This window comes from Falco naumanni, chromosome 4 (genome assembly GCF_017639655.2).
Source record: "Falco naumanni isolate bFalNau1 chromosome 4, bFalNau1.pat, whole genome shotgun sequence".
NCBI classification, from domain to species: domain Eukaryota; kingdom Metazoa; phylum Chordata; class Aves; order Falconiformes; family Falconidae; genus Falco; species Falco naumanni.
The window spans coordinates 110976834-110999456 of NC_054057.1; the positions used below are offsets into that span (position 1 = coordinate 110976834).

A 22623-nucleotide genomic window follows, 5' to 3' on the forward strand; every position below is an offset into this window, starting at 1 on the left:
GACCCACGTGAACCTTTATCTGCAGTACAGGAACCTTGCTAAAGAAATGATTTTTGTAGCACCCAAGAAAGAATTTATGTAACTTTTGGTAACTTCAGTACCTTAGGCTACTCAAAACCAGTTGCAAATGCAACTTACAAACCACATCTTCAATTTCTTCCTTCAGCAGAACATTACTTTTGGGAAGGACTTATGAACTTTGCTCTGTTCAACCTTAATCATACTAATTGGTCTACGTCTGATTTTAGATTCCTTTTCCAAATCAGTAGATTCATTTTGACTTGTTTGGATTAAGTGGTTTCCCATTACAAGTAATTCTGGTTTGGCAAATACAAGACAAAAATTCACTACTCATTTTTCATTAGGTGTGATTTAGAATTAAGTAGCATGAATATCCCATTCTTTTTAACAGCATACCTCTGCTCTTGTTTCTCACGAAAGAAACATGGCCTGGCCTAGCCACAGTCAAAGACGGATTTTATTTCCTTTTGAGATGGTTGAAATTTAGTCTAGCTCACACAAAAGCAGAAAGAGGAGTTGCTTCCTACGAAGACCCCCTGGTCCAGGTAGAGAGGGGCAGCTCAGCCCTGCAGCGCTTTTAGGCATTGCCACTGGGGTGATATTGAATTATTTTATTCTGTAACATGCGTTCCTATGCTTTCGCTGAAAATCTTTGATTTGTGCATATGGATTACTGATAATTTGTGTTGTGATGTTTTCTACAAAATCAATAATTAACATTACCTAATACTTAAACCAAAAGTTTTTGATTTGTGCTGTATCAGCGTAACCCCCAAAATCAGCCACGTGGAAGACACAAGCTGTGCTTTGCTTTGTACTTCATTATAGGGTCCCATTATGGCTCTGGATCTGCGTAAACTTTACAGTAATACTAGACCAGCAGAATACCCTCTCTCTACAGCAGAAAGCGACCTGTCTTGAGACAGTCATTGCCATTATTCCAAAGAACCGGTAGGTCTAGTCACCGCCTCTGAGATGTGTCAGAGAACCAAAAGGACAGCTAGGCAGTGCACTTGAACCCAGTGCCAACATACTGTACCCTGAATGGCTTGAAGGGTAATATTTCTGTGTCCCTTCACCAAAAAAAGCCTAAACTTCTCGATCCAGTAACAACAGGCAAGAATAAAAAATATTCATGGTCTTGGGTAATGAAATTAATTTTGTGTGTATGTATTGTCAGTATTGATCTTCATGTTAGTATAAACAATACCATTCCTAGTATGTTCATATAACCAGAAAAAGAGTAGTCTAACATAGCATGTAAATACAAGATGTTACCGTTAAAATGAAAGGAATTGTGTTCACCTGTCCCACAGATTATGCACAAAGAAAGAACATAATTCACTTTTCATATTATAGCTGAAAAAAATGTTTGTAAGAACAAAAGAAAATCTGGAGAAAACAAACTGAACTTAGATCAATTTCTTGGAAGGTGTCCCTAAATTTAACAAGCCTCCACACCGAGTAACAATTACGAATTTTAACTTCTAAAATCCTGACAAAACTCTCCATAACCTAGTGGAAACAACATAAGTTCAAACACATTTAATTTATTTTCTGTTCATTCAATCAAACAATGCTAAATTCAGATAGAGGAAAGGTATTTGAAGGGGAGGAAGGAATTCTTGGAGTAAGGGCCAGGAGTACAGAAATCAATTGATAAACATGGTCTAAAAAAGAAGTTGGTCTTCTGGGTGGATAGAAGAAATTATGGGTTACTTTATGGGTTTTAGAATCCTTATTGGTTGAGATTCAATCCGGCTTCTATAAAACTACAGCTGTTGTATAAAGCTGCTGCAGTGGTTACGATGATCCATTGGCCGGGGTTAATGACACACTGGGAGGTACATCCACCCCTCGAGGTAGACAGGTAGCATGAAGCAGACAGCTTTTAGTCAGTATGACTCAAAATTAAAACATTCAACTGGGATATGGGAGAGACAATTTCCTCCCCTCCCCCCCTGCCCCCAATCCCTCTCTCTCAAAGGAGCAGAACTCCAGACCACAATTTTGAAGACCACAGAGATGTTGCCAGAAGAGCAGCGGGGCTCTCGCTCGCTGCCCTGCAGATCCCTGCGGCTGCCCAGCCATGCCCTCTCCTGAGCACCCCGAACACGGGTGTTCCTGGCTGCTCTAGCCGAGTCCCTCATTTAATAATCCCACACGTCGGATGAACAGTGGTCCTAAGCTATCAGAAAAACCCAGTACTTCGTTACCAGTATTTTGGGGTTAGGAGGAAGCAGGATTTCCTGCAAGGAGTTTGAACGTAAAGAACTAGATATCCCCGAGTTCAAGCGGCAGCTGAGCAAGGCTTTTGAATATCTAAGAATTGCAGGTAGATACTTGCCACAACAGTTCAGAAATTAAATTGCTTTTTTTGTGGATCTAGCCTAATATAAGGAAAACCCGGTTCTTTAAACAATGAACCAAGCTGACCATCACTTTCCCAGAATTTTGTCTTGTATTTACAGTCCCACAGAAATGAAATGGGATAAAAGTGCCAGATAAATCAATGCAAAACATGCACATCATTCTCATTACAAGAATAAGCTCCAGCAACTTTGAGGGAGTAAATAAATATCTAGTTCTTACAACAGTAAGATTTCAGGCCAGATGTTTTTAAACAGAGATTTAAAAATGCAACCTGCCCTTCAAGAGATAACCTATCTGTCAGGAAACATTTTTTTGAACTATGTTGTGTTCTTGCTTCCAAACTATTTTAGAAGCGTTCCTTTTTAATAGGGAAAAAAAATAAAAAAAGAAGGGAAAAAAAAAAGGAAACTTGCATCTCCATTGGTGTAAGTTTGTAGAATTATTTTGTACATACTTAAGGAAAAAGAATATTTTTTTTCTTCTGCCATTATGTCACACAGGGTTTTGTAGAAGTTCTAGAAAGACTTATATGGATTTACAGGAAGAAACTGTATGCAATCATAGGAGAAAAAGAGCCACATATTTCTCTAACTACACACTTAGACTATCTGTCCTTATTGTATTACACAGAGTGATACAGTATTGACTTTACAGATACGGGGAAAATAAGAAATATAAATAAGACACACAGAAGACTTCACAATAATATGCCTAGGTAGCAAGATATAGTTTAAAGCATCTAATGTTGATTAGCAGTGCTCATATAAGCTTTAGAAAATAGTGTTAAGGTCTAAGATTGTTGCTGTTACGCTTTCACTAGATAGTACTTGGTTCTCAATGTTACCAAAAAATACGCCTGAGATTTTATTGAAAGGCACAGGCTGAAAGCATCACAAAAGAAATTTTTATATCCATATATGATTTGTAGTAGGGGTTTATTCCAAGACATGTGAAGTACTCATTTAAAATTATATTTAACATAGGTCCTATCTGTCAGAAAATTCAATTTCAGAGGAGTAACCAAGTTGTTAATACGAAGCTATTTTCTGCCATAACTAGGAACATATGCCACGTGTGTGTCATTCCCCAAAGTCTCATCCTCACGAGACAGAAAACGCATACTCAGTTTGAAACTGAGATTATAAAGATTTAAATAAAAGTCAAGAATGTAAAGGGCTATAACTCCTTTGGCATAGAAAAAGCAGATGAAATCACAAAATGGGATTATCTTATTCCAAAAGAGTGTGCAGGAAAATACAGGTGAGCCAACCCCCCACCACAGGAGTGGGGGACCTGACAGTGTGGCCTTAAAGAACATTCAGAAATACAGAAGAGGACTAATATGACCGTATCTTCCATAAAATATCTCAAAAGTACATTACCGAACACTTGTAGAAGGAGAACATGATTTTATTAGCTTAAAATTTGACCAGAAATAGGTCAACAAAGACTGATTAAAAAGTTTTCTATAGAAGGGAGATGAAAAGAAGATAGAATCCAAAGGTGAAGAGGATTTAGAAAAAAAACAGTGGGGAAGTAATTCAAACACACATGTAGTCAGACCATCTGAAGTCACAGCAGCCTGGGTTTCCATCTCATCAGAGACTGCGAGCAACCTGGGTGCGAGAGCCATGGGCTACAACACCTGCCCAAGAACCTGGACAGCTGAGCAAATACCCAGGCACTCAGCCCGTGCTGGACTCATTTATGCACTTAATTAATTGCCAGTAATTTCAAAATTAGCTTGAGAAGCCTGCTCTGCATTAGCAATATATGCGGTATATATATGTTATATGTGAAGTTTTAGAACGACAAAGTAAGAAGGCATAGGAAATTAAAAGGAAAGGAAACTGTATGACAGAAAAGACTTATATTTGTGCCTAAAGGGAAGGTGAGAAAGGAGAGGAAGATATACAAGAGGAGGTTAAAGCACTTCAGAAAGACAGTCAGCAAGAGACTTCACTATAGGGGGCAGGAGAAAATAATTTGGTTGAAGTTTGAAGTTTTTAATCATTTAATTTGGTGAAAGCCAGGAAGGGGGGAAGGAAAAAAAAAAAAGAAAAAAAAAAAAAAGAAAATAATAGATAAAAAGGCCACAAATAGCCAGACACCATGATCTGACAGTTTACCAGGCTCATGTTCTGTTGAAAACTGGAATGCTTTTAAGGTCACAGACACCATTTCAATATAGGTTTCTCGTAATACCAACCAAATCTGGGCAAGTACAGAAAGAAGCATACAAGCACTGCGCAGCTAAGAAGAATATCTGTTCAAGATTTCAAATACTTTTAAGGAGATTCTGAAAGCTGCTTTGAATAGCAAAAGGATTATAATTACAAACCATACAGTCTTAAGCTGCAGCACAGTAATTTTTAAATCAGAAAAAACATATTTTTAAAAATCTGTGAACATCTGTATTCCTAAGTCCCAACCTACAGCACATACCTCTCAGCTACTCATTTCAACCTACACGTTTCTATTTTTAAGCTGAGAATACCTTGTGGCATTTACATTCCCTAGGAAAATCTCATAACGCCCCCAGAGGTAATTTTTTTTTAGTCAGTCAAACCGGTTTTGTCATCAGAAAGACAACAGTTCCCATGATAAAAAGTTTTTACTTAATTGCTTTCTGTAAAGATGTTGCTCCTGAGCTGCAGCTCCAGCACTGATACTACTTGAACTGGGCAGCTCTGAGTTACAGCTTTTCCAGTAGCAGAGCTGGACTCCTGTTACCAACATCACAGGTGGTGGTACTCACATTATCAGATGTTTTCATTTGGGTAGGAAAAGGGACAATAACCAAAAATTATGCAATAAATATAATCAACCCTTCACCTTAACAAGATTTTTTTAAGCTGTAAAGATACTTGTAATACTTAATGTTACAAGTTCATTGCTGTATCATATAATTTGCTGCAAAACCAGTTCAAAGAGCAACTGTCAGTTACCGAAGTATTAATATTCCCCAAATCCCCTTCCCCAAATCCTCTGTGTGATGATCATCAGATGCTGAACTGCTCCCAACAAGGGACAGCACAAGGCAGTGAGGCCACCGGCCGGCAGAGCCCACGGTGTCACTGCAGAGCCACAGCTAACAGCAAAGTGGCAGGAATTACTAGAACTTCAAATAGGAAGTTTTCTGTGTTTCTCTCATACCCGCCAAGGGCTTATTCAAGCGTGAAAAACATTTTCTAGCTAGTAAGTCAGACTGCGTCCTGCAGAAACACATGCGTTTCTGCAAGCAGCCGTGCAGACGGGGTTTGCTGGCAGGAGATGGCTATATTACACACGTCTCAGGCTTAGGGTGCTTGTATATTCACTAAAAGTGATTTTTGGATATATATTTGAAAACAATATTACAATCCCTTGCTTTGTGATATATCAGTTAGTTATATAAGGACTCCAGTGGGGCAGCGGGGGAAAAAAAAAAGAAGATACTGTCCCTATAGGTTAGTTATATAACTGTCAACTTTAGAGTTCAATACTAAATATTTACACATTCTTGACATATTCATGAAGGAAACAAATCTGTAAGCCCTGAAAGCATATAAATACACACATTTCTCAGCCTGATCACTAATGTTTGTGAGCAGAGAAATGTTAATTAAAATACTCGCTCAACTTCAAGAGATGCAGGATGCCGAGCAAGATTCCTCTGGCTGGCACCTCCGAGGGCAGGCGTTTTGCAAAGATCCGTCCAAGGGATGGGCTTCTAACTCCACCAGGGCAATGGAAGGGAACAGGGCCATACAACTATTTCTAGAATGTCTCTGTGCAGCTTTGTTTCTTTTTGTTGCCATAGAGAAAGGCAAATACGGGAATTTTAATCACAAACCCTGTTCTTAGGGATTGCAAGGGAAAACCTTGAATCCCATTGGCATAGTTTTACTATATATTGTGCAGAGCTAGAAATGTCTGGTGAATATAGCCACATATTCAAAAGGTAAAATACAGTTTTCAAATGTAAGAATCAGACCTTGGGAGTTGTTCTCTGTGTTTATTAGTAGAGTTCAAGTGCAGTTCCTCAACAGTGCTTGCAAGGTCATGTCCTAGCTGAGTTTTACTTACAGAAATAGTCGTTCTGGAGAATCTCTTCTTGGAAAATATGTGAGAAGATTTTGTATTTCATCCCGAGGTTCTGTATCTCATTACCTCATATCCCTAGTTGAGAATTAAGTTGTGCTTGGCAACCTGGACACCTATCTAATGAACAATATCTAAAAGCAACCCAGTTTTGCCAATGACACACACATCTCTAATGAAGGGAAGGTATCTATGGGATTTAATTTTTTGCAGTCCAACACAGATTTGTAGAAACCAGATGTAGGTCACTTTACATTAGGAAACAATTATTTAATTTGCAGGTCCCATATGACACAATGTGCACATTTTGCACTTTACAAGTTGTTAAAGTATTGTTACTGAAGCCAGCTCAAGTGTTAAACTTACATCATTCAGTTGTATCACTGACATCCAGTAAAGAATCTGCCCCCTAAGCACACTTTGTGCTGGGGAACAGTAGAGAACTGATAGTTTCGATACAGTCAAGCAAAACCAGAGTGAAACCATCCTGAAAACTGTTGTTCTACTTCATTCCATCTGTATTTTGGAAGTGATACACCTGCTTTTTTCTGAGTCCACAATGCACATAGTATAATTTCCATATTTCCTTGAGAGATACCTAAATGAGGCTTTCCTTGCTCACTCTGAGAATCTGTGTATAAACCTATGTTTTCTTTCTTGTTGCTTCTTACAGAGACACCATATGTGTGGTATGCCCAGACCTGCAGTTCCAGATTTCCACATTGCAATAAAAGTATCAATTGACACAAAAACCTCCAAACCACTACGGGACTTGTTCTAGCTCATTCAAGAGGTGATGGGTTCAAAGGAAATAGGGGAAAGAGAGAGAGTCAGAAAGACAGACTGCATACCTAGCCAGAAAAGTGGGAAGGCAAGAATCAGTAAGTCTGTAATAGGGAAGCTTCAAAGAACACAATACCCACTAAATAAAATTGTAATGCAGCCTTGAATAACCTAGAAGTAGGCCATTTGTAAGCATAAACTAAAAACCAGGGTAGCATATTATAACACAACCAGTGCAATGTATTTTCATCAAAACACTTCTAAAAGAGCAATTACATTCACTTAAATATCTTTCCAGTAAATACGTTTGCTGTCAACCCAGCAAGAATTTGCAAAACAAGTGTTCTCACACATCATCAAAAATACTTACCCCATAATAATAAGCAATCATAAAGAGCTTCACAGGCATTACTAAATGTATGAGACAGTAAAAGCGTTCTCAAAAAAGACAAAATAATTAAATGAAATAATTAGTCTTCTCTCAAATTCTTGAAGTAATCTATATTTAGGGGTTAACCAAAGAAGTAAAGACCATCAGTCAAAACCTAAGGTTCCCAATACAGGATAACATATTCCATAGAGCAAGAGCCTATAACTATTCCATAAAGAAACACCTATTTATTATTATTTAACTGTCTCTACAGAGATACTGAAAAAAAAAAAATTAAATTTAAAAAATACCTACATTTGTCAAAAACAAGCAGGTTTGATGTATCTTTTCATGTCAGTACAAATATCAATGTCCACAATGAAATTCTAGTTAAGGTTGAAGGTTTCTTTGTATTCAACCAAGATATATAAAAATGGAGTTACAAAAGTCTCCAAATTTATGTCACTGTTCCAAGACTGCAGACCAAGTGTACATAGTCTTAACCTTAAAGGCTATTGCCCAGCCACTTAGTTTAGGCTCTTTTCTCAGGGTTTTTATGGAAAAAAAAGGTGGAAAGACTTTGGTTCTGTTCCAATGCAGAAGAGAAATATGTATCAATACTTTGTTGTGAAATTTTGCTTAGTGACCAGCCTTGATACCTCCAGTTAGGGGTTTTGAGGATAACCCAACTGAACTGACGGTATTAGCCAAGTGTTTAAGTTTAGACTGCACCAACAACAGGGCAAACCAGTTTACAGCAATGAAAAACACATATCACAAATAAGGGATTCCCTTCAGATGTTACTATTTAAACATCAAATTATGACAAAACTGTACGACAAAGTACGACAAAGCTGAATGGAAAAGACAAAATCAGTTTGAAAGATATATATACTAAATTGAATTAACAACATAGGAAACTATGATCCCAGACAACTGTGCGAGTTTTGAATCGCTTACCTGGAATGCTAATATAAATAGTGTTGGTTGGTTCAGAATAACACGAGAAGAAAAAGGAATGACTTCTTTCATTGGGATATATTTAAAGACTATACTTGGGATAGGCTATTGTGCCAATGCAAACAAAACATTTACAAATAAAACAGATAGGAAAAAAAAAATTGTAAGTTCTGTTAGCTTGATATTAGCAGTGAAGTGGCTGTCTATATGTTGAAATAAAAATTCAAGTTTGATAGAGAATTCTAACCTTGCTATAAAAAAACCTGCACTGGGCACACTGCACGTACTGGGGAAAAGTTGTCTTAGAAGACCCTTATTAAACACGAATAGCCCACTTAGGTCCTGAACACAAGGCTGAAGGAAAAAAATATATACTCTCAAGAAAATAAGTACATTTGGAGCTCCAACTATCCAGGCACTCTGTACAAACACCTCAGAAAGCTAAAGCTGCAGTTAGTGTCTGGAAACAGGAGGAATCCTCCCATTTCTTATGCAGCAACGCCTGGATTTCCAGTACTTCCTAAACACAGCTGGATGGAGAGGAGGACTGGAACACTTCCTCAGCTACCACTCCCAACGCGGATCACTGAAAGCACCAGGAAACACAGAAGCCCATGAAAATAAATGCATTTATTTATTTATAATAAAATAAATATCTATGTATATAAAATATATAAATATAATTTTAAAATAAATGCTTAACCGTAAACTAGTTATCATCAAGGTACTTGACTTTAAATAGACTTAAGAAAAACATTTAACATTAACACAGGGCAACAAGTATCTCATAAAAACATAATCAAATTGAGAGCTGTCTTACTTATGCTTCATCTAATAAATCCTTACAAACAAAGCCTATTCTCTTTCTGTCTGAAGCAGAATGATCAGAAGAGCAAATCACCGAAGAAGGTTTTCAGGGTGGCACCTGCCTGAGTAATGGATGCTTGTACTCTTCCATCGCTCTTTGATTTGTGTTCTAATCTAAACTAAATGTACTTGCTTCCCAAAATACTCCCTTTTTCCTTTTTGTGCTTTAAAACAAGATGTTCTAACCAAGACTGTTTTAGTGAAAGACTGTATTTAACAGAAATGCTACCAAAAAATTTGCAAGACTGTTTTGAAAAAGTTGACTTTGCCTGGAAATCTTGAGAGACATTTCATTGGAACTTCCAGAAAATCAAAGTGGAGCACAGGATGAAGTTGTGATTGCCGACTGATACATTTCATACAGCCAGGCCATTTAAAGAGTAATTGTCAACTTCTTCCAACTTACAAGCCCTGCAGAGAGAAGTTACTAAGAACAGGTTATGATTTGAACAGGCCCCTTCAAAATAATTAATGGATTCTTAGAGGTCCACAGACCACAGTTTGAAAGCCACTGATTAAGAAAAGTTGTGAGTGAGTAGCTTAAGCAACTTAACACAGGTAGCATACCGCAAACCCAGAACGTTAAACCAGTGCTCTTTTGAGCTTAGGCTCTGGAGATGTGTTCTAGAGCCGGTTCTTGGAACACCTCAGCCTCTTTTGGCACTGTTACTGCCTCACTCACCAGCCATATTCAGGAGAAAAGAAAACCACGTTGCATAAGATAGGGAAGATTTGTAGACCTCAGCCACAAAACCAGCACATAAACTACAGTGTTTATTAGTTTCATTAAATTTCTCATCTTCATTACTTTGCGCTATAAAGCTTTAAGAGGTGAAAAATCATGTCGCTAAAAGATTAAACATTATATCATAATGTCTTGCAGCAGAAGGCATTAAAAAGTTCTATCAATGCTAGCAAATAGTGTGGCCCTATAAAAGTAGTTTTTTAGTGCAAATCTACGTGCTAAGGGAACATGTTTCGGGACCATATTTTTTAGTTTAGTTTCATGCCAAAGGATGGGATGAAATCCCATCTGAATGTACATCCAGTCCGTGCACTCCCTGAAAGCACCCTGCAATGTGAACCAAAGCATATTAACTGGGGACAAAGAGGGGATGTAACTTCTGAAGTGTACTCTGCATCCAAACAAAAATGTTAATTTAGATACATCCAAAGCAAGCTAAAGCTGCATATAATTAGGATAACTTCCATTTAGAACATACATTCTATATATATTGCATATTAATTTTAGTTTCAACTCATCTAGTTCTTAAGATTCTAAACATTTATGCAAACCTAACTGAAACAAGATGAGCAGTATATCCTAGACAGAAAAGGCAGAACTCCTTATGCAAGAACAGAAATAAACTGGAATCAATTGATTACATTGTTACTTTTCTGATAGGAAATATATATATATGTATCTATACTTATATGAAAAAATGCATATATCGGCATTAACACACATACATCTATATGCGCACACAGATGCACATACTTAACAAATAGTATGGTTAAGTGTCATTACACCTAGTATTAACTCTACTGCATTAGATGTAGTAGGTATGGACTGTAATACCACGTACTCATTTGCCTGTGCTTTCCTCCTGAAGGCAGAGTTCAGCAGGGCAGGGGCTGCTTCTACTCTCTGTCTGATGAAGACTTAAAAAAAGCCTCAAGTGCATCCATACAAATTTGAAGTGGAGAGTTTTTAAGGTTCTTTTCCCCAGGTCCCAATTCAACACCTGATTCCAGATGTGTTTGCTAGATATTTTGTCTCAAAGGCCTGTTACCGGTTTCTCTTTCAACAACAACAAACAAAACCAAAAAAAACCAGCAGCAAAGCGCTATACATCTGCCTTGCCATCACAGTTTTCGTGTTCAAAAAAGAATACCTTTTTCATTTCAGTCATCTGGGCTTAAACATTTTTTTTTCCAGATAATAACTTTCCATCCTACTTCAAACCCACCAGCAGACAGACGTGAGCCATGAGCACAGGCAGACTTTGGGGTTTCACATAGTTTGTTTGAACTCACACAGACTAGTTGGCAAACAGCACCCTCCTTTGAAACTGTAAAACAATCCTATAACAGATCCAAAAATACTTTGAATTTCAAAGTCACATAATGAACAGATTTTGAAAATTTGAAAAATAATTCAGGTTTTAAAGCTGTTAAATTAGAACTTATTTTTTAATTCACAATCAAATAAGAAAACACTCAGTATTCCTTTATTTCATATTGATTTATTTTATAAGCTATTAAAGTTAACTTTTGACAATAAAGATGTTTTCAGAGCTTTTGGGTTTTCATTGGTTTGGGGGAATTTTGACCTTTTTTTTAAACACCTGGTAAACCATTTTAAAACCACATTTTGGCTCCCTTTGTTAAATTCAGTGCAATACTTGTACCCCTCTGTGACAAAGCTGGGTGAAAAAGCTGTTTCCGTAAATAGCTATTCATTATATTTTTGATGCAGTTGTCTTCAAGTAGACAAAATATGGCTGGAAATATAACATGACAAATCAGTCTTCATGCCCGTGTGAAAACATAACACGGCAGTGATGTGTTTAAAGCCTCACAGGAGACATTTAGGTTATACACCAGGAGTAACTGTCTCTCTGCATGGACACTTTAGGCAAATTATCTAGGAAAGACACAAAATTTCCATCGCTGAAACCTTTTAAAAATAAGTATTTCTGTCAAGAATGGCTTAAGTACTGTCGATAGTGCTTTTGAGTATGGGGACAGACTAAATGACCTCCACGAACCCCTCAAGCAGGTTTTCCCAGATCCTGCCTCTTCTGCTTTGCCCTGGATGCCATCACCAGCCATCGCCAGCTGGCGGGTTACCCAGCCCAGGCAGCTGCAGGGGCTGGACCATGCTCTGATGCAAACACCCAGCACGCGGCTACTATAGGGAGTGTTGGGGAGCTTAAAGCAAATACAACTTCACTGCTCTGCGTAGGATGAAAAGAAAGCTTGTCCTCTCTGTTGCAGTCACAGTCCCCCGCGAGCCTCGCTGGGCGTAGGGGGCAATGCCCAGATGACCCCCTGCACCACTTCCCCAGCAGTGCCTGCTGCAGGCTGCACAGCACCGCTCTACAAACCCACCGAGCAAGCCACAATGATGCACCATCCCCAAATCCACCGAAGTAGCCAGCATGAACCTGCATGAGTACGGCCGTGTAGCCAGGCTTATTACTCTCCTTGCACAACCCAGCAGAGGGGCACTGGAGGAGGCTGCTGTGACGCTGTCTGAGCTTCTGCCCCCTCCCCAGTAGCATCACCTGGAGCACAGGGGTAGAAAACCCCAGAGAAGCTCTGCGGGTTTGGTTTATGACCTGATGGGTTTGTCAGCTACAGCTGAACACCAACAGCCAGGCTCCATCTGGCTCCACAAACAAGCCACCGAGCCGTCCTCACATCACGCCCTCCATGACCCCACAGCGCCCAGGACTCCTGCCAGTTCATCTGGTTTTGGAGCCCTAAACTGACATTTGTGCCATCTTTTGAATCTAGAAAACAACATAAAAGCATAAACGTTTCAGAAATTAAATAGTGTATCCAAGTAATGACAACTCAGATGTGCACAATTTTCTCCTCATGAAAGCAGCCTTATACAAGTGTCGGAAGGCAGCGAGATAACCTGCGCGCGTGAGTCTGGGCACGTGTAATAGCTGGAACGTCCAACCTGTTCTGTTCTCTGCCCCTGGATATTTAGACGTTGCACTGAAGTATGATTTAGGGCAGGAATTAAAAAGTAAGATACTTTCTTAAGCAAATTCTTAAAGGAACTAAATATATTTAACAAAACATACTGGGTTAATGTCACTAGAAGCCATATGCTGCTTCACCTCAGCCGAGCCTTGGGAGGAAGGAGGTTAAATGGTGGCGCTCTGGCAGAACTAGCTGTTTTCAAGAGCATATATATTTCCAGTTTCTCCTGGGTTTTCTCCTATTTTCCAGGATGCCAACTGCTTCATCCTTTGTACTGACAGACAGTTTAGACTGGTTTAAAAGATCCTTTGAGAATCTCATGGTTTAATTTTTATGAAGAATGATAACAGTACTTGAATGTGTGCAACAACACTCCTCAAAAGTTGTGTTTTGATAACTCTAAAATTAATCTATACTTTGAGGTTAATCCCTTTTATACAAAGATGCTGTTTTCTAATAGCTGCACTTCTGTTGTCTCAGCTTCTCTTCTGCATCTGCCGCCTTGCACAGCACAATAAAAACCTCCACTGCAGTGACAGCTGGATCAGTGTTATTTGTTTAGCAGCAAAGACGATAAAGGATTCCTATTAGGACACATCAGCTTTTAAGGCTGCATGACCCTTATACCCTCTTATATATGACCTGTTTTTCCATTGATTTAGTATTCCTCAGCGCTTGAAGAACCTTATGTAACACACTCTTATGGAGACTTACAGAAAAATATACACACTTTGGGGTTTTATAGTTAAAACAAGGGCATTGGAAAGCACTCTGAGACAACTGGGAGGGTGGTTGGAATTCCAAATCTGTTCTAATTAAGGGCTAAAATGAAATATCAGAGCTAAAACCCTCTGAGGAAGCACCTGGTTCGTTATAACATGATGTTGTACTAGACAAATGGTTGACAGTTCTGCAAAATGACCACCAGTGCTTGCAGCCTGCAAAGCGTACAGATAAAGAACTCAGAAAGCGCAGCTAGATTTCTCTGCCATGCCAATGCGTGATTAGTTGACACTGACAGTGAGGATTACAAGACAAGTCAGCTGTTCCCTTGACCTTTCGAGATATACAAGAGATTTGAAGATGTTCATTAATTATTGTTGTCTGAAGCATCTGCAACAAATTTTCTGAAAATATTTTGAGTAATTGTTCAGGGATAAGGGGTCGGTTTGCTCTTTTACTGACGTAGTGCATGAGGCAGGGTAGAAGTTAATATTCAAATCCCTACAAAGTATTAAAATGAATGAAATTTAGTTCACTGTATTTTAAAAAGGCTTCACATTTTCTACAATACATTTTGCATTATGGAAAGGACTTAAAGACATAACGAATTTTCATGGTACCAAAAATATTACTTGATGACATTTTTTAAATATAAAATGAGCACAAAAAAGTCATAGGATCAGTTTTTCGTCTTAATATTGGCTTAATAACTGGGAGGGATGGAAAAAGTCTTACAGTTGTTTGTTGCTATGTACTGATATGATTTTAGGAGATTTGTAAAATAATATTAACATTTGCCTTGCAAACTAGATTTTTATGCTGCCTATGTTTATGTATTTTAATGCAATCTATGTTATCACATGTAAAATGCTTTTTTAAAAAAGGGTAAGATCTAAAACTGCCACAAAGACTAGAGAATTAACTTTGTTCAGCTGACTCATTTCTGACATTTCTGATTCTTTCACTCATTAATCAGATATATTAAGTGCATGTTAATGAAACCCAGGGGGACAGATATTGAGAGACATGGAGACATATGCAACACTTTCATGTACCAATCTTTGTGTCCCAAGATCTCAAAATGTCCCTACAAGACTCTCAGTTTGTAAAAGTCTGGCACTTTTACAGAGACTTAAAACATTGATGTGCTTCATTAACCATGTGAGTAGTCCTACTGAATTAAAATGCTAAGGAAAACACATGATGAAATCCTGGTTGTGGACTGTATGGGTAAAGACAAGGTAAAAATTTATAAATGCTGCATTAAAACATTTAGTTAATATTCAGTCATACTCAGTGTCTCACTAGGAAGTAAATGAACTGAATTCCTCAGAGGATGAATCAAGATTTTTATGTGGTTATTTATCTGAGGTTACTTTTAATTAAGTTTAATTACATTTGGTTAGTGTTCCTCAATAATTAGTGCTTTCACCTTCTTTAACTTCTTTGAGACAACTGCTTATCCCCCAGGGTCATTTAAGGAAAGGGGGCACATGAGTATTTCTTGTTTAAATGAAATCTTGAGCCATGCAGAGATTTGCTAGTGCTCATTTCTAGTGTTAAGGTCATACAAATGATCAATATTAAAAAAGATAAAAACAATATGTTTGCATTTGGCAGGAAATGATTGTGCTGTACCACAGAATTTAATAATACCGAGTGCCATTTCCAACACCAGCTGAGATGGCAGTGCTCCTGCAGAGCTAATCCTGCTATTCGTTCTGTATCCAGCATTTGCTTCCTGCCCAAATGACACCTGTGTGTTTCTCCTGTGCCAATACGTGTTTGCGTACACAAGAATCTATTTCAAGGTTTCCTCAGCAAGCATTTTGTGTATTTATACAATTTAAGAATGAGCTGATTTCCTCCGAAAAATGTTGAGGTTTCTAAAATCACCCGAGAAAAACAGATCAATCCAACAAGACGTTACACTTCTTGGAAAAAAGAATGTAAAAAGTTTATGATCTGGGTAATAACTCTAAAACCAAAAAATGTTTCTATGAGAGTGGGAAGAAAATTGTGAAGAATTGGATACTGAAGGAGTGAGACACTGAACAGCAGCTACCTGAAAATACTTATATGAATGTAGTTGTTTCACAACTACTGGAGAAGAAAAAGAAGGGAAGAAAATGACAAATTAACAACTGGGAAAAAGAGATTAATTTCATCAAATCTAAGGTCAAGCTGTCTCATCATGCATGACAACACAGAAATGGTCTTTTTCCTTCCTGTCCCACCTTGCCTGAATTACAAAGACTGCCCGGCTCTCCCTGCAAGCCCCAGCACTGGCCCTGGGGGGGAAGCTGGGAAGCGATGCACTGCTTTCCTTCCGAACAGAAAGGAAACACACGTCTCTTGCATACCAATAAATTGAAGAAACTAACCTCTAAGAGCTGTCCACAGGGCAATACAGCTGCGAGTCATTATTTCTTGTGATGTTGTCAAGGTTGTTTCGGGGGTTTGTTTGGTTGTTTCCTCCCCCCCTCTCTATTGTCCCTTATTCTTAACACGCATCTTGCCAGACTGTGACTGTGACCGGTACCTGCTGATTTAGCATGGCAGGCTGAGATTCCTACCTGCATCCCCCAACGGAGGGAAATTTTCTCTGTATGCAGCAAAATACATACAAGAGCAGAAGACAACAAACTCTGCACATGAATCTGAATAATATGAAATATGAATATGAAAAATGACAATTACCCTTGGGAGAAATAAAAAATACCAAAACCAATTCATGGAAAAGGGTAAAAGCTGGATGACAATCTTCAGCTGTTTATACATGCAAATACAGAGCAATGAATAAAACTGTTAACATGACCTTAGAGCTGTATTAGAAAGGTGGTGGTTTTTATTTTCCGCTGGATGCAGGGGAATGCTTGAATGTCTGCTGTGTGTTATTAGGGTAAAATTCCCTTTAGTAGCCTAGATGTCACATGAAACTAAGCTGCAAGAAACTGTACACTTGAAAACAGACATCATGCTTGCGGCTTCACATCGAACACTGGGATGTTAAAACATCTTACCTCAGGCTACTTTTTTCCCCCCTTTGTAATCCATGTAAAGAAAACAAATTCAAGGAAGAAAAGTTAAAAGGTCTGTTACATCCATGTAAACAGTGAATGATTTGTCAGGTGTTGATATCAGTGGGTTTTACAACCAGGGAATAAGAGCCATATGTGATACAAGGCCTGATGATAGTAACAAGGAAGAGGATTAAAGGCGGCTCAGAAATTACTGATGAAAGTGTTAAAAGACTGAAAACTTTTAACCAGTTCAACAAGGGTATAGATGGGGGGTGCACTGAACCTGGGCAATGCTGCTGATTTGCTCTGAATTGCAGGGCAGGCCATATGAAGACAACTTCAGAAAGGGACAGAATAATTGCAAATTGCGTTAGACAATTCCTGCAAGAACTGTTTCAGCAGAGATCTAAGGGGAAAGAGTCAATCCCCCTCCACCCCTACCCCTGCCGCGCTCCCCCCCCCCCCAAAAAAAAAAAAAACCAAAAACCAAACAAAACCAAAACCAACAACAAACAAATCGAAACCCAACCAAAACCAAACCAGGTGGAAGACACCTGCAGATCTACAGCCAAAATGAGACAGAGATGTGGGAGAAGCTGAGAGAAGCACTGACATTACTCACTCCCTTGATGGGTTTCCGACTCAGCCCCAGCTTTTCCCAAAGGATGTTTCATTTGCTCAAGCAGTGTAACGGTTCGAGACCCCAGTGTCCAGGTACTTGATCTCACAAAGCAGCAATTTGTATTCACATACTGTCTTTAAAAACAGGACACTTGCTATTTCTTTGCAAACTATACAAAAATGGTATCACCGTACACTGATAAAGACTAGCTCTAATCTACATAACAAAAAAAACAAAAAAAAATGAAGCCAGGATTCCATATATTCTTCAAATGCTCTTTACATGTCATAGGCTCACTATTCTGTTTGCTCAGGGAGCAGTCTGTATTCTATTAACCCAGGACACAGAAGGATTTTGAACAAAGTATTTTTCACTTGCCTAAGTTGCACCCCTATGTGATCACCACTGTAGTAGAGACTACACCTGCACCGGGAATTTTCTCTCAAAATATATTCTCTAAAATGCAGCAGCAGTTTTGCAGTTTTTGAGAGAGTGGGAAAATGATTCTGCGTGGATCAGTAATGAGAGCAGTGATTGCCACAGGGCTGACAATAATTTATGCAGAAGTTCTCGATTGCTCCTAATGGCCTGTCAAAGGGTAAAAGGGAATGCAAAAGAGATCATAAAAACAACTCTAGCATAGCTTCTGAGAACAAAATTCTTGAACCTTTCACTCCTGCTAAGAAATATGAAAATACAGAAACTGAACTGGCTTCTGGAGAAGCAATAAAATTGCACTATTATCTAGTAAGTCCTGTAGATCAGGTTTTGTGATTGCAGCAGAAAATGAAATGTTTTCCGAGATTTGCCCATATCTTAAATGAGGAATTGTAGTAGAACTAAAACTTCATGTACTATCAACAGATTACTACTTCCAGTTAAGATTAGTTGAGAAACGTCGCTACTGACACTTCAAAACCACAGAAACATCAACTGTTTCCAACAGTGTAAATTGAATGCAACTCAGTAGATAATAATCAACTTTTCTCAAGATAATACCAAACTGTGTTATGGATGTTTGAAAGTACAATTATGCTACAGTCGAAGGGCATAAATTTGGCAATGTGACAACATTCATAGCTTAAAATTGGAAATGTTAGCTAATCTAGAAATACACACAGAAAATGAACTTTTAACCTCATAACCACCTTACACAGCAAAGTATGCACTAATGCACATACATTAAACGATACCCTTAGACAAGGTTTCTGAAGCAACTCATGCACTCTAATATATTTTAGAAGTGCACATTCCTCCTTCAAAAGCCTCAGAAGAAAAATATTTTGCATGTAAAGTGCAGAAACCTGTTAAATACTAGTTCTGTTACAGCTTTAAAAAATTAAAGTAGGTCTCTAGTGTCCAAAAAAAGAAAGAGTTATATTAATTCTAGAAAATAAAGATGACTTCCAACTTATTACACTAATGAGGTCATTGGTAGATTAAAGTTTAGGATATGTGAAAGGTAGATATAAACATATTAGATATAAAGGCAGTGTGTATGTACCCTCGATTAAAAAATGACGCGAGGCGGTGTTTCCCTAGCACTATGTCTTAAGGTCTCTTATTTCTTATTATTAGTTCTTATTCCTACAAAGAAAGGTTGTCACTTCGCAACGGTCACAACTTTTCAAGTTAGTCCTAAGCAATAAGCACATGAAATATTTTTATTTTTAAACATTTCAAAATTCTGCTGGGTTTTTTTAACATGCTGTTTAAAACATTCTGTAAAATTTTACTTCCATTACCTTTTCCTTATTTGAGTTTTCATGTATAGTCAGTATTTTAAAAAAAAATGCTGAATATCAACGTGTCCAGCATGAGAGAAATGCAATTTTCCCTTCCACTCTCACACTCCATCCCCGCTGCTGCAGGGTACGTGGCTCGGGGCAGGCCTGGCTTTACTGCGCGGTACGAGCCAGCTCAGCACCACTCCTGGCACCAGGGTGACATCCACAGGGCTCCGCTCCCAATAAAGGCTGAGGAGGCTAAATCAAACCACAGCCTTGCTTTCCTCTGGCTTTTTCAGATGCTCTTCCACCCGCCTTCGGTGGCTGCTAACCGACTTGCACTACACCACTGTCATCTCCTATTCAGGTCTCTTTATGTATTTGACAATAATAGAAGATAAAAGATACCCAGCTCTCATTGTGGTCTCCAGCCTGTCCAAACCCTTCTCTGGTATTTCCAAGACATATCGTCTTCACACCAGCCAACGTATCAGCTCCAGCTACGACTCCCTGGCCGGGCTTCTCATTCACATTGCTCCTGAGGATGGACCAAAGGGGGAAGGAAGCATCTGGCTAATGCTAATGCTTCTGCCATTGACCAGGCTATTTCAGGGAAACACGCACTCTCACGTAGCTCTGTCTCCAGAGGGAAGGCTCCTGCTCTGTTCATTGTCCTGCCCTAGTCACAGACCTCAGACACTGAAAAAGCATAAGGTGGTCATGGGCACTTGTAGCTGTGGCCAAGGAATCTGCACAGTTACCCTGCGCGACACGGGGCCAACCTGCAGCACAACCTTCACCGTTGTAAGACAAACACAAGTACCACTACATACGCCACGAACCTGTGGGAACTGGTTGTTCTTGATCACGTCCCCTTGACACCCCACTTACCAACAGTCTCACAGCTGTCTGCTCATGAAGGTTTTGCCTTTTTTCTGCCTTTATTTCTTTATGACTCTTGCATTGCAAGAGTGCTGAATTTATGTTTGCAATTCTTTTTGGACTCGGACAGGTTCACATGGATGATAGTAAGTTGATGACTTCAGATAACAGTGATGATTGGGCAAACCAGTGTGGAAAGGAGAATGGTCATTTTGACTCATTTTCAAAACGAAAACGCATTTCATTTCGAAAAAGGAAAGAAAAAAACTAGAATTCAAAAGCAGAGGCTGTCCCATATACTGTGTAACAACCATGCACCAAATGTAGTGTCTTGTTACACAAAGGCGATTTTGCTGAGCTGCAAAGTTGACTGTCACAAGCTTTATATTTCACATTGTCACCAATCAGCAAAACCAAATACCCACAATTTGGGGGTGGGGGGTGGGTGGGGAGGAGTTAAAAATGCATCATCTAGAAAGAGTTCTTTCCAGAGAAACTGACTTCTAGCTACTCAGCCCACAGACCAAGCTTCAGCATGGCAAGCAGGTACTGCAGCACCTCCACACTGCTTCCATCAGGGGAACTAGGGCAGATCTGAGCACCAGGGACTTGCACCACCTCCCACCTGCTGCCCACAAGGGCATCAGCCAGGGAGCAGGGCAGCACAACTACCAAGTGCCTCCAGTAACTGTCTGAGAAACTTAGAAACTTTTAAACTGTGCTTAAAGTATGCTGTGGAGGGGCTGGGCACGTTCAAGAATAGACACCAAGAAATGCCAGCTCTCCTTCCTAACATCGGGCTGTGGTTTCAGAAGAAAATTTATTCTTTTCAAGAAAAAACATAAAACTTGCAAATAAATGCACATTTCAATTAATGATTTTAATTCTGGGAAGACTTAGAAATGGAAAATACAAGTTTTCACACCTCCCAGAGGAGCATTTGTCACTTATCCCTGTCACTGGGTAGGGATTCCCTGTTACATCCCATAGACAAGATTACCCTCTCACCTCAAGAAAATGAGAATAGGCATAATGCAGACTGCTGGGAGGATGTTACATATTATATTTTTTTCCGTATTCTCTGTTACAACAGCAATGCACAGATGGACCAATCTAAGGCGATGTGTAACGAATACGGGATTTAGACGGGTGAGCAGACACTTCACCAGAGACAGCAACGAGCCGCTGCCATCCCAAAGAGCTACAGGCTCCTGAGACAGGCCCACATCTGGTCTGAACCCAGGTTCATGTTCAAGTCAAGAAATAGTTTAAATTGTTCAATAAATTGGCTTAAGTGTAGGGAAAATAGCGTATTTAGTTTCTTCGTAAAAAGTTCATTTGAATTTTACTTAACTTTAGTCTATATATAGTTTTATTTTAGAATTGGTTACTGAAGGTTACCAGCCAACAAATCATTTTCAAGTATGACTACACCTCACTTCACCAAGGGCAAAAGCAAGCTTAATATGTCAGTTTTTCAATGTTTAGGATTCTTTAAAATGGACATCTACCAATAAACTGTAGGTATCCCTGGCAGTAGCTAATAATACACTATTTTTAAAATAAAAGACCATCTCTCACATTTATAGAACTTCTCAAAAAAAGGCTTCAAAAATATAAAGGACCTTACAGTGTGTTCAAAATGTTGTATTATAGATATTCACCAAATTGATTTATTCTCCCTGTGTAAAACATAGCAAAATCTTCCAGGAAAACAATTCTAAAAACATAGGGGAAACAGTGACCATTAAATAAAATATTGTGCTGTGGGAAAACACAAACACTTTTTCCGAGGCTGCCCTGTTGAGCTTTTCAGACTGTCTCAGAATCTCAGATGTGTCATAGCTTCCCATGGGAAAAGAAACATCTTAAATGCAGTATCAAAATAATAATAATAATTAAAAAACCAAACCATCGTCTGATGACACATCTCCCCTCTTCCTAAAAACTGTAACAATCCTGTTTTCAAAATTCCTTTCCCACCAAATAAATAAAAGAATAAGAGGGTAGTCTGCACATTTATGCCCAAGAAAAAATTTTGCAGAACTAAATTCTAATTTTGTATAGCATCATTCATGGGTTACAGTGTGCCCAAGGTATTCTACTATGTCCAGTTACGTGAGGTAATAACAATGTTTTCTTCTGTAAAAAACCAAATTACTCCTTTATCTTTTCATGCCTAAATTAAACACCTGCTGAATCAATAGTCACATATTCAAAATTCATCAAGGAAGCAACAAAAGATTTGTGATTATATACAAAGGACTAAAGAATCATAACTACGATGCAAGAACTATGCATAGCTATGTGCTTATTCTGCTTGTGAATGGAAAAGGAAGAAGGAAGGGTCTTCAAGGAAAGTAGCCGAAGGAAACCGAAGCGAATGTAAAAAGCATTTCAAGGCTATATTTAGAGGAAGACATTCTTCATACATTTGCCAAGCTATTCACGTCATTTCACACGGCATGT

The 22623-nt window shown here is 38.7% G+C and overlaps 1 protein-coding gene across 13 annotated transcripts in view; it reads right to left on the reverse strand.

Moving 5' to 3' along the window:
- The window catches only part of ATP2B2 (ATPase plasma membrane Ca2+ transporting 2), a 432794-nt gene that overhangs the window by 106664 nt on the left and 303507 nt on the right, over positions 1 to 22623 (reverse strand). The window lies entirely within an intron of this gene.